Source organism: Polypterus senegalus, chromosome 1 (assembly GCF_016835505.1).
Source record: "Polypterus senegalus isolate Bchr_013 chromosome 1, ASM1683550v1, whole genome shotgun sequence".
Taxonomy (NCBI): domain Eukaryota; kingdom Metazoa; phylum Chordata; class Cladistia; order Polypteriformes; family Polypteridae; genus Polypterus; species Polypterus senegalus.
The window spans coordinates 49,066,684-49,080,555 of record NC_053154.1 but is presented as its reverse complement, the minus strand read 5'-3'; the positions used below and the strand labels follow the sequence as shown (position 1 = coordinate 49,080,555).

The following is a 13,872-nucleotide window of genomic DNA, read 5'->3' as shown; positions in this document are numbered from 1 at the left end:
CACTCACAAGTAAACTTACGTATGCATTTGCAGTCCAATGAAGGAAAAGTGTGTTTATTTTTTCGTTTTTGCGCATGATCAATGTACTTACTGTGTTATTGTAGGCTACTAAAGAGGAAGGCACAGCGACTTCCATTTCCCGTGACACAAACAATGACTAATGCTACATTGTGAACAGTGCTTGTCCTTGCACTCGATCGCAATCATTTTATCTTTCTGCCATGCAGCTACTGTCCATCAAGGAGAAGCTTCACACTAACAGGTTTTTTTTTTTTTTAAATATCTAAATGGACTGCATATGTGCATCTGTCCTTGTTGTTTTTGTCAAAGTTGAAAAAAATGTTAAAAGTACAGCACCCTATCTTTAACTGTGATTTCATTTTTATGACAAATTTAAAAAGTGTTTACGGTAGATGCACTACTACAGTAGATAACTTTTAAAAGGCAGTGATTGAAAGTATCAACTATTTGGTGGCTGAACATACTATAGCGTGCCATTCTGAACAAGTGTAGTAGACAGCTTTACTCTGAGGGTAAGGAGATGTTAATGTATTATAGTATTTAGACTCTGAAACATTAAACATCATTTCTCTACCAATTAATAAAAACCCTATTAATAATAAGATTGTCTAGTGTTGTCAAATTATACAAAAATAAGGGACTGAATGTTAAATGCACTCATTACATTAGTAACCGCACCCCGCCCCCTTCTTCAGCACCACCACTATATTTTTGGTTGTTTTTTTTTTTTGGATCTTTGGAGGCGAAAAAGTGAAGTCAGTGCCCATCTATATTTTATATAAAGTTCGAGGCACAGTGAGTCTATTTGTATTTCACAAATGGAGTTCCTAAATATTGCAAATGCTGTATTGTAATAATCTTTCACTTTCATTAACAGAAACTTAAAAAGTCTACTACTATGCAAAAATAACGTACATCAAAATTTTAAAACAAATCACAAGAAACAAAAACAATACTTCTAGGGCCCTGAAAATGTGTTTAAAACTGTTGCCCGTGTACCTGTTAACCAAAAAGAAGAGCAGTAGAAAAATCTTCCTGTTTTATAATTACCAAAACAAACTAACAAGTAAAATTTATAAAAATGCTGACCATGGAAGAGATATGCAAAACACATTGCAGCAGAGCATGCCTAGAGTAACACAAAGCCAAGATTAACCTGAAGGCATTATGGAAGAAGTATAGCACTATCTAAAAGAATCTCTAATACACAGTTAGTCAGGCAACCCTTCTGCGTGCTTGTGGCTGCAAGTTTTTGTTCCAACCAACTTCCGTTTTTTCAATTGGACTCCTAGCCTTATTAAATGAGTCATTATTTCCCACTTTCTGTGTTGGGGGTCAATGTAGGAATTACAAAACTAATTTTGGTAACGCTTTAGTAAAAAGCACTAAGCAGTTATATGGGGAATACAGATTTTTTTTTTAACAGTATTTTTATCCCGATTTATTCTGTTTTTCCAGGTGTTCTGGTCATTTAATTGATTACTTACTAATTAGCGGATCTGACTCTGAAGTAGGTGAAGCTTTCTTTTTTGCTTGTTGTTATCACTATTAGGGTTAAATGATGGGAACAAACTACACAAAAAGGGAGAAATAGGAATATAGCAAAAGACAATTAAGCATTTATAGCTTAAAAAATATATATTTCTAAAGATCTTTTAAATGTAAAAACCATACTGCTGTCCTTTTCTAAATGTAGGGTGTAAGGGATATACGGAATAAGTCTAATGGCATCAGTTGTTATCGATTATTATCACTTAAATTTGAATCTGGTTGGAACAAAAAACTGCACCCACAAGGTGTCTCCAGGAGTGAGTTTGGTTTAAACCAAGCGATACAGTATTTGGCTTGTCCACCATCATCAGTGCTCAGTAAGCAGGTGCTCGGTGTTATTGCCAGCAATTATGAGGACAAGATGCTCTCTCCCTCCATGGTATAACAACAAACATATTAAAATAAGGATAGATTATTTTTTCTCTCAACAACAGTAACTGTATTTCATGAATCCTTTTTGTTAATGAAATGTTCCTCAATAATCCCAGATTCATAGGGCTATAAATTCATATAGTTTTTTTTTTTTTGGCTGACTGAAGGACTACTGGGATGAAAAATTATATTAGTCCCAGCCATCCTGTAGTAGTCCTTTCTGTAAAATACATCAGACAAAATGTCAAGATAAAGAATATTGTTTAGTCTTTATGTTACACATATTTTTGCAGAGGTCAAAGTCTTACTGCATATGACAATACAGTAAGCAGTTTTAACATTTAATGGTGTATAAGTGTATTGTGATGAGTCAAATTGCACCTTAGATATCCAAGATTGAACTCTGGCTAGTCAACATACAAATATATTTTGAATAGTTAAGTTTAAAAATACATACATAATTCAATACTGAATGGTCAGAATGCAAACAGAGACATCTATAATGAACTTTTTTATTAAATGCAAAAGAGGAATGTTTCCCTTTCACCAATATGGAACTTTTAATTAGAGGAGTGGTTCTTGAATTCCGCTCTGGAGACCCCATGGTGCTGCTGTGTTTACCTTTTAATTTTATCTCTAACTAATCTAAATTGAAGTAGCAAGTCTTTTATTGTCTCTTATTCAGTGTTCAGAATAGCACAGCTGTGTGCATTTACAATTGATAAGTCATTTAGAAATATTTGTATTTTTGCTATAGCTTTAAATGTTTAACTGTCTCTTATTGTTTTCCTTTTAATTATCCCTTTTCTGTGTAGTCTGCTCCTGCAATTGTATTCTAATAAAGACAAGCAGAAGACATACCTGGCAAGTGACACTGAAAGGCCTCAGCCACTTCAGTGTCAGGCATATTGATATAATCATTATTAAATAATGGATTAAATAACCAGAAAATTTGAAGAAGCACAATAAAAATAAAATGAAGAAAATCTTAAAAACCAAGAAAAAAATCAAATATGAAATTACCTCCATGTAGCACACATAAAAGCTTGCCATATCCTAAAAAATTACAAAAGCATATATAGTATAGTAATTGTTACACTGAAAAATAACAGCTTATTTAATCAGGCTTGGAGTTCAATTAAAAACAAATATTTGTTGTAACAGAAATCCACAGCAAGAGGAATTTAAGTTTGAGAATCACTAAATTAGAGATATCTATAATTATATTTTGACTTTAATGTTCAAAAGAAAAATAAAACAGTTAAAGTGCAAATATCTATGGAACAGAAACTAGTGAGAATTGACCACTTACAAGTGAACATACAGGCATTCAAGGACAGACCTGATGTAAATAGAGCTTAATTCAGTGTTTCCCAACCTCGGTCCTGTGCACCCCCTGTGGCTGCAGGTTTTTGTTCCAACCAGCTTCTGACTTTAATTGGACTCCTGGGCTAATGAAGTGAACTGTTATTTCCCAAGTTCTGTGTTTTGGGAACAATATAGAAATTAGAAAACTAAGTTTGGTAAAATATATATATATATATATATATATATATATATATATATATATATTAAAATGTACCAAGCAGTTATATGGAAAAATAATGTATTTTTTTCTTTTTAACAATATTTTCATCTTGATTTTCATTCTACTTTTCTAGGTGTTCTAATTAATTAATCCATTATTTACTAATTAGTGGGTCTGATGCTAATGTAGTTGCAGCCTTTGATTATTCAGTGTTGTTTTCCAGCGTGTCTGCTCTGCTAATTTTTAATTGTCATTAATAAGATACAACGAAAGAGAAAAACTGCACAGAGAAAGGGCAAAATACAATGAAATCAACAAAAGATAGTTAAGCATTTAAATCAATAGCAAAAGCAGAAATATTTCTAAATGTTTTATAAATGTAAACTTCATGTTGCTATGCTTTTCTGAATGTAGAATAAGAGAAAACAAATACCAGCTAATTAAATGAGATCAGTGTTATCAGGTGTTCAACTGATTAGGAATCTGGTTGGAACAAAAACCTGCAGCCACAGGGGGTCCCCCAGGATGAAACAATTACAAATAAAATGTACTGGTGGCAGCTCAGGAAAACAGAATGAATCCAACAACATTTAGCTTTTTTTGACTGTTGATTAATTACTGAGGGCGGCACGGTGGCGCAGTGGTAGCGCTGCTGCCTCGCAGTTAGGAGACCCGGGTTCGCTTCCCGGGTCCTCCCTGTGTGGAGTTTGCATGTTCTCCCTGTGTCTGCATGGGTTTCCTCCCACAATCCAAAGACATGCAGGTTAGGTGCATTGGCGATTCTAAATTGGCCCTAGTGTGTGCTTGGTGTGTTTGTGTGTGTCCTGCGGTGGGTTGGCACCCTGCCCAGGATTGGTTCCTGCCTTGTGCCCTATGTTGGCTGGGATTGGCTCCAGCAGACCCCCGTGACCCTGTGTTCGGATTCAGCGGGTTAGAAAATGAATGGATGGATGGATGATTAATTACTTGAGAACTGCAATGCTATGGGTTGAAGATGAAAAATTTACCTTCCACAAAATTTGCTGTAATTTTATCAAAACTAAATTACAGCATTGTTGCAATAAGAGACTCCTTTGAAAAAAAATATTTTATTGGTACCTAGTTAAAAAGACAGATTATGAACACTTAAGGACTTACCCTGCAAACACAGCAAGAAAACACCTCTATCAATAGCAGAGTTGTTAACAGGAGATACCAAAGAATAATATTCATGACTTTGTTAGATTAAAACAGAGCTACATCACACATCTCCAAACACCTACCTGCACAAACCCCAGCCCTCATTCCTTGACCTGCATGCTATTAGAGCATACGATTTTGTAGTGCCACCTGTCCTATTCAGCTGATCTATCCATTTACGGAGAATTCCATGAATGGTCTATTTTAACAACATTACAAAGAATTCTGCAGGACCCTCATCAAAGGTTATATCACTGAAACATCATACTAGCCCATCAGATTAACAAAATTACTAAACTAACTAGGAACTTTTCATCCTCAGAATAGCCAACTACTGCTAGCCCTAGTTCACCCTTTTCAGCTGTACAACTAAAACGAAAAGAGGCAATTAGAAAGGACTGAAACCAAATGGTTTTATGTACATATTCAAAACAATTTGTGAGGTAAAAATTTTCAGAGGCCCTGCTTTATTCTGTTCTTGCCCCATGCCCATACTGTATATTTAGTTGATTGCTAATCTTAACTTCTGCTCTGAGAAAATATCACTGATACCACTCTAAACTTATATAAGGTAGTATAGTTTTGTCAGACTGAGGCAAAAATAGCCATTACAGATTACAGTATTCAAATCGAATGTGTATTTTATTTAGATTTTTGTTTTATTTTGGAAAAACAAAGAACTCTTCAGTTTAAATCAAAGCAGCATTTTTCCAGACACATATGAATATTGCTAGATTATTACACATGCATTAAACTTAAAAACCTGTCACCCATACCTGAATTTCACCATCTATCCATCCACCACCTAATCCTCTTATCAAGTTCAGAGTACAGAGGCTAGTGACAATCCTGGAAATATTAGGCCCAATGCTGGAAACACCACCAATAAGATACCAATCCATCAAATGGCAAACTCTAAAACACACCAAACACCATTTTAAAAATTACCGTATGGCTTAAGAAACTACAGGCCTTTAGGATGTGTGAAGCAGGAAAAAAGTAAACACCACAAAGAGATTCATTGTTTAGGCCCGGATTTTTCCTAAGAATCTGAAGCTGTGAGGGAGGCACTACAGTTAACCACTGCATAACCATACCACCTTTTATTTGTACTAACTCAGTCCTGAACAACTGCAGTAGTTTTTGGTCTTCAGCCATTAAACAAGTGCCTCTCATAAAAATTACAGGTTAAGGTTATTTTACCAGTAAAAAATAACACTATTTCTTTAACAGTACCAGTGTGAAAGGTGTCCTGATGGCTTGGGTAACAGGCACAGGGCGTCCATGCAACATTCAAATTGGAAAATTAATCTCACTGTATTAGCCTAGGCATTTTCCAATGAACCAAGCTATCTGGAAAGGAGGCTGATATTTTTCATTACTACCTTACATTTTATAAAAGACATCTACACTACCATTTAAAAGTTTGGATACACCAAGATACACCAAGATAGTCATATTTTTAAAAAATAATAAATGTTTTAATCAAGATATGAATACATTAATTTAACCACTTAGGCAGGCCCATGTTATCCTGTTGGCAGGACACATGCATTATTTTTCAAAACTGTTTTGTATGTTGCAAGAAACACACAAGTCAAGCAAAAGTATCAGTTGTATTTTTAAATACCCATGGTTGTCTTTTTTCACAAAAATCATGTTTTCAAGTGGTTTGTTCTCTTTCATTAGTAAGATATGCGATTGCACATGTATATACCAAAGGAGACAGTGCATCACTGCTGAGAAAAATTGCTTTATTAAAGACCCGACCTGTGCCCAGCTATAAAAAGTGAAGTTCTCATTGGTATTGAACAGCTGAGGTTCATGCCATTTCAAAGCTGTACAGTGGTCTATAATTTGTCATTAATACTACCTGTCACAGATGTGACCAATAGGAATGAAATAAATTGGGTTTCAGGAAGCTCAGCTCTATGCACCATTATGCTTGTTACCCACTAAGCTCCGGTGACAGTGCAGCAGTGAGAACATGATTGATTGTGAAATAAGATTTGTAGTCTGTACTACGGAAATAAACGTCTTTATAAAAAAAAAAAAAACAACCCAGAACATACAGTTGAGGGAGTCCTAGGAATGTTACAGAATGCCAGGCATACCGAATATGAAGGCCACGAATCAGGATCCTATCACAGTTTTGACTCTACTGATAATGACATGTTTGCCAAAGGACTTATAGCTATGGTTAATTTGTAAGTATTGCTTTTAGTTAAATTCTGAAGCTGAACTTTGGCAGGAGGCAGTCCAGGTATCATGGGTTTAATTACCATACATGGATGCTGCTTACTGCAAGTGCTCGCTTTGTAAATTTTCTGAGCAGTGCTCATCCAATTTCAACTTTGAGTAACAGCAATGTTAGCTTTTACACTGTACCCATGACACTTGAAATTACATGGGGGACCCCCACTGAGGCCTGCTCTTCAATTGAATGGCAAGGTGTTGCAGCACTCATTAAAATTTAACGGGAGATCAATGTTCTATCGAATTTACTCGTTTTGCGGCATTCAAAGTTTCATGGTGACACTCCAGGAAGAAACGTTCCAGTTATCTTATGTTCAATGTCTGTATTCTTTTGCCTATTTTGTCCTTTTCTTTTTAGTTGCCAGCTTCATCTATGGCTTTTTCTTTGAAACTCTGAAACTTTCAGTTATTTAGCAATCTGTTACATGGAATAACCTTTGATCTACAAAAAAAACTGACATGCTTCTTAAAAAAGTTCTTTCATTTTGGCCATTTTTGAGCTCAAAGCTGGAATGCCAGTACATTTCAACCCCAGGGAACAAAACAACAGGTTTCAGCAATGCTACTGCAATTTCAAAGGTTTCACTAACAACCAGTCAGAATTTAAACATGACTAATTAAGGATAATATAAGGGATTTTACCATATAATAATGATCAGTGAATAATAAACCAAAGATTAGTAATTTCAAACAGTCATAGCTATTAGAAACACTTGAAATGTAATGGTTGCCTATTTAAATCAATTTAATGGTATAGTGATGGAAAAAATATCAATTTCTTTCAAAATCATAAAAATTTCAGTGTTTCTCCAAACATATGACTAGTAGTGTATTTTTGTATATGAAACTCAATTTTTTTTAATTATACATTTGTGAAATTATACTATTACCCCCTTCCAGATTTTCACACCTAAAACTTGAATCACAGGCAGCATTAATGCTTCATAGCAAGGTTCAGTCTTCTAATCACCTTTCCTATTCCTCGAAGAGGCTGCTCTGTAACAGGAGATTTATGGAAGTGCTGAAGTGTTAGGGGAAATTCATTTACTATACAATTTAATATTTCACAAAGTCTTTAAATAGTAATTTGGGAAATGGAGTTCATCTACAGTTGGTAAGAAAGATTCCGCCTATGTGACTACATATTTGTTGCTTTTGTCACAACATGTACAAGTTTACTGTTCAAGAGTTACATATGGCCAGAGGCAAGTATTGCAGTTCAGCTGAAACATGCTCACACAAAAAAAAAAAAGCTTGAAGGATAATATTACAGAAAAAAACAAAAACATCTGTTTACATTAATTTAAAATTTAAAGACAAATCTTATCCAGAAATAAACCAGAAAAAGCAAAGATGCTCTGTTTTTACCTTATTTTAAATATAACAATAGAAAAGTCTAGAGACAATGCACTGGACATTTAGGCAGTTAAGAAAACACACACAAGGAGTGTAAAGCTGCATTTAAACATGTCTGGTTCACTAACAAAATTGTGCTGGGTAAGAGCTTCCAGACCCCTCAAACAGCAAGGCCACACTTTTGTAAAAGCTGCACATTTTTCAAAATGACTCAGCTCTGGCTTCCAAAAAAGGGGTGTGGGATGTGGTGGCTGTTTCTGGCTGCAATTCTAGCATTTATCTGCTATGGTATCCCACACCAAGAGACAGTAGAAATATTTTCAAAATGCATGTCTGAAAGAAAAAAATTCTGTATTTAGTTTTCCACAAGGGTTTTCTAAAAATATATTTCCTAAGGTTTTGTATGACAAGACAATACTAAAATTGTACAAAACAAATCTATGAAAACCTGTATTAGACTAAGCATGGATTTTTCACACATACTACTTCAGCACTGAACCAATGTACAGTATAATGAACCATTTTTTTTCCTGCCTTGTGCCCTGATGCTTGATGGAATAGGCCCCAACTTCCCCACAGCTCTATTCAGGATAACCAAGTTTGGAAAATGGATGGATAATTAAAGCTGCAGCCATTTTTTACAGAATTAAATTACAACCAAACCCATAAACCCTTGTCCCTTATTGCTTTACTCAGATCACATTCCCTTTTGACCAAAAGAAACCTGGCATAATTTTTCAATTTTCTACCAGCTGATGTAAACAAATACTGAGAGAATTCCTCCAGTGTACTTTAAAATAAATGATAAACTTGGTACATTTCTGAGGAATACTCCAACCAACCTTAACATCTTCACATTGTACTTATAGTCATTAATTTTTGTTTTACCTTTGGTAGCACAATCCCAGTTAATTCGGCTCATCCAATTTTTTCATAGCTCAGTCCTGAAATTGAGCCTTATATCAGATGCTTAACTTTGTCCAGTGCTGCCACGTACTTCTTGAAAAATGGAGACAAAGCTACACAGGATATTCTAGACATCAGAATATTAGAAACACTTTTGATGAGAACAGGCCATCCAGTCCAAAAAAAGCTCACCAATCCTATTCACTTAATTCCTCCAAAAACTACACTGAGGCAAGTTGAGTTTTGAATGGCCATCAAGTCCTGCTGTACCTCACATTACATTTAACTTATTCCATTGGTCCGTCGTAAAAAAAAACCTTCCTAAAGTTTATGCGTAATTTACCTTTAACAAGTTTCCAACTGTGCCACAGGGGGTTTCTTGAACTTGAGCCACTGTACTATTTCTTTTCCTTTTTAAAACACCAAACCATTTGTCCTCTTAATCTCCACTTGCCTAAATTGAAAAGTATCAGCTCCTTCGATTTTTCCAACTAACACAACCTCTAAAGTCCCATAATCAGCCTAGTCTATCTTCTCTGAATTTTTCTAGCTTGTCTAGGTCTTATTTTGAGACCAATACAGGAGGGCATCATAATGTTTCTGATAGATCAAGACCATTTAGTGACCAACACTGGACAACCTCAAATGATGTGAAAAACAATCATGGATAATATCAAATCCAACATCTGTCTGTCTGCCCACTTTTCACAAGAGAACTACTTAACGGATTTAGATTGGATTTTTTCTATAATTTGCTTGAACATTCTGATTGACTTTGTGACTTCTCTCATTGTGCGAAGTATTAGAGTTTGCTTGCAGCAGTGATTTATTCGTGCTAATCCGAGACAGGCTGCAGGCCCAGGAGAGGGGGAGGCAGGACCTCAGGATTAGGGAGCCAGGTGGAGCCCTCCTCACTCATGCACCAGCCTCTGTTCGACTCACTCTACCTTTCGCCACATGTTGGAGTGTACCTTGCCTCAGATTAGCTAGTGATAACGGCTTGTTTATTGATTTTTAAAGTTTGTCCTGTTTCACTACTACGCGGGGTTCAGAAAGTTCATATAACCCATGTCGTATAATACAGTTCTTTGCTCAAAACATGCAAAACGCATGATTTTTTGATAAAATATTAGTAGTTACTTCAAGATTAACCAGAGCAAATCATAAACGGGAAACTAAAAGCTTCATGGGAGGCATTTCTGAACTGAAGACAGGACTCAAGTTATAATTTGTTACTAACCCTCACCTATTCTGTTTCTCTTTTCAGTACTCAAATGTGACACTCGGTGCCATGACCCACCTGCCTAAGGTAAAGTCATTCCTGATGGAGGATTGCAGGAATCGTGCGGTAGAGGGGTCCTTTCATCGGATTGGTTGGCCCAGTGCTTTTTCAGCTGTGGAATGGCCAAATGGGGGAGCTTGATGGATGATGTCTCCAGGACTCTAAACAAATCCAAATCATATTTTATATCATCTACTGTTAAAATTCTGCTCCGTACTTCTGAAATTTTTATTTTTAAACTGTATTGAGGATTTGTTCTGTTCTGTGTATTGTATTGTATTGTATTGACCCCCTTCTTTTTGACACCCTCTGCACGCTCAACCTACCTGGAAAGGGGTCTCTCTTTGAACTGCCTTTCCAAAGGTTTCTTCCATTTTTCCCTACAAGGGCTGTTTTTCCTCGTCTTCTTAGAGAGTCAAGACGGGGGGACTGTCAAGAAGCAGGGCCTGTTAAAGCCCATTGCGGCACTTCGTGTGATTTTGGAATATACAAACATAAATAAATTGTATTGTATTGTACTCATGACCAAAGAGTGAGGGGAGAGTCAGGTCTTCAGTTCAAAAAGTTACTCCCATGAGGCTTTAAGTTTCCTGTTTATGGTGTGCTCTGGTTAATCTAGTAATCGAGTAACTATTTAACAATATTTTAGTGAAAAATGCATACATTTGACATGTGGATTATGCAGCATTAGTAATGCGAGTCATTCTCCAATGGGCGTCTTTTCCATCGTTTGGCATTGTCTACTGCTGGTCAGTATTGGGTCCCATTCTATCAGAAACATTAAGATGTCTTTTTCCCATGACAAGACAAGATTTTCTCATCTTTCAATAGAAACTAAGCAGGGTTGGTAACAAATTAAAAAAAAACAAACACTCTGGGTGCAGTTTTCTTTTAATTTCTTCTAAAAACAGCCTGGCAGTTGGAAATAACAAATCCATTATGCCTCCTAGGTCCTTTCTTTAGGCATGATTTGAAGTTTCAGACCACCCACTGTATATCCAAACTTAACATTTTTATTTCCTGATACTTTACATTTAGTTACATTAAATTTCTTTGCAACAAATCTGCCTAAGCTTGTATGTTGTCCCTGACCCTCTGTAATGGTTCAAGGTTTTCTCAAATATCTGCCAATTCATCTTAGTATCATCTTCAAATGTATCCAGCTTGTTGTTGATGTTCCTGTCCAGCATATAGATGTGGCCTTGTAGTCAAAGGTGTACAATATAGAGTACAATTTATTTTCCAATGGGTTTGCTCACCAAATCTTTTTTCTGAAAGTTAGTTTATACTCTGAAGAAGCACATCACCAAGTTGTAGATGTCTGCGGTTAATGCAATGAATGACCCCCTGCTACACACACACAGACCCTGCAGGAGGTATTTCTCACACTCACACACTGCTCAGACTGGCATCACACCCAACATCAATTTATATTCGAGGAGAGATTATTAGAAACGCTGGACAGCAATTCTGAATGAACGCAATACGAAATGACGGGGGCCATTCAATTGAACAATGGTTTCCTTTCAATACGATTAACATCGCGGGTGGGAGCACCTGGGCTACCCTAAAGCGACACGCACGCCTTCAGCGAAGGTAACTCTCCGCACTCGGCCCTCTCTGCGCCGCTCCCTGTCTTTCTGGCTGTCCCTCCGATGTATACGCGCAATCTCGGATCCCAACGCCCAATTTCCTGCTAGATAACTGAAGCGCAAACCGGGCCGGGGCTTTAATCAACGGTGAGCTCCTCTCACACACCAGCGACGCCCACATTCCAAAGTGTAGCTCGCCGTCACCTACAAATAAAAAGACAGCGCAGAGGCTTTTCGCTCCTTTCACCCTGTCATGCTGTGGTGGCCGTGCGCTTTTGTGCCACTCACCTTTTTTTGTCTTTCTTTTCCTTGGTGCACAACCGGGTAGGATAGATGCAGCACACTCTGCTCCGCTCCACTTCAAACTCCACAGTATTTCCCTGCTTGCTTGTCCCGCCGCTTCCGGTTTTTCCACAAAGCCAGCTTCCTGTTACGCGCTGGTTACGCAGCGACAGCGACAAGCTGGAGAAGTCCCTGGACTGGGAGGTGAGGCGAAGCGAGACCCACCCAAAATGTCAAAATGGAGGTCTTTAGAAAATAAGCGATCGTTTACACCAGTTCGGTAATTACTTAATCTTATGGACATTTGAGAGGCACAGAATGCGAACCACATGGTGGTGTTGGGAAGAGGCTCGTGCGCTCACTCATCTTTAGGGCGATGTGGTCTGGAGCTCCAGTACTGTGCGAAGCCGTTCTGTAAGGCACGGATGTGCTTTTGTAGAGGAGGTTAACCGGGCAGTAAGTCCTCATTTGCTATTCAAGCATGTAGCATTAAAATCCACGCAAACAAGAATGACAATGACATCTTATGTTTTCAAAGGAAGTCTCTATTTTACGTGGCCTCCCTAAAGATGTGGCAATTTTGGCACACTGTTATATTTTTTTTTCAAGCAATCCTGTGGCACAGTCAAGCAAGACTCCAGTTCAGGGGTGTCAAACTCCAGGCCTGGAGGGCCGCAGTGGCTGAAGGTTTTCATTCTGACCCTTCTCCTAATCATTGACCAGTTTTCACTGCTAATTAAACCTTCATTTTAATAATCCTGTTTTTAAGGATTCAGTCCTCTGAATTGATTCGTTTCTTCATGAAATGGCAGCCAAACAGAAATGAGATGTGAAACGAGCCAACAGATGAGCAGCTAAACTGGGATTTCAAACTCCAACCAATCTATTAATGAGAAGCTGATTTTTGCTGTTAATTAATTAAGCCCGTTATTTAATTTTGTGGTCTGTTGCTGCTCTCATTCTGCCACAGCAGACATTTCCAAAACTGTTGATTTTCTGTTCGTCAAAATGTTTTGGTGACTTGAGAGATCAGCCTTACTGAGACCTTCACTTTTCTTTATTTTCAGATATTGTGTGACGGGCACAGGTGAGCTGGTCATGGGGCAGCTTGTTTTATGTCTCATTATTGTTTGGCTGCTAATTAAAAAAAGAGATAACTAAGGGGCCTGAGTCAAGTTAATTAAAACTAAAGCAAAAGAAGTTAATTAGCAGCAAAAACTGGTCGCTAATGAAGAAGATGGTTAGAATGAAAACCTGTAGTTCGACACCTGTGCTCTAGTTGGATTTGTCATTATTCTTATTTTCATTCTGTTTTGTATTCTTATTCCCTATCCAAGCAAATCCACGCAATTTTAGTTATGTTTTCGTTTAGGCTGTTTTAAGATGGCCAGTCTAGTATTATTAGTGTTACATTTGCAGCTTATTGCTCCGACTAGGTTTTGATTTTATTTACAGTGTGTTAGAGATCATTATCATCCTGAGAGGTAACGTTTTTGTGGATAAATCTTTCCCCCAAAGAGATTAAAGACCTTTATTGTAACCTCCAC

At 37.1% G+C, this 13,872-nt stretch overlaps 1 protein-coding gene across 1 annotated transcript in view; it reads right to left on the bottom strand.

Moving 5' to 3' along the window:
- Positions 1-12,461, bottom strand: part of LOC120526111 (src substrate cortactin-like) — a 71,490-nt gene extending 59,029 nt beyond the window's left edge. Inside the window, exon 1 of the mRNA XM_039749037.1 lies at positions 12,332-12,461. The gene's annotated coding sequence lies outside the window, so the exon portion shown is untranslated. The remainder of the gene's footprint in view (positions 1-12,331) is intronic.
- Between the last annotated feature and the right edge of the window lie 1,411 nt (positions 12,462-13,872).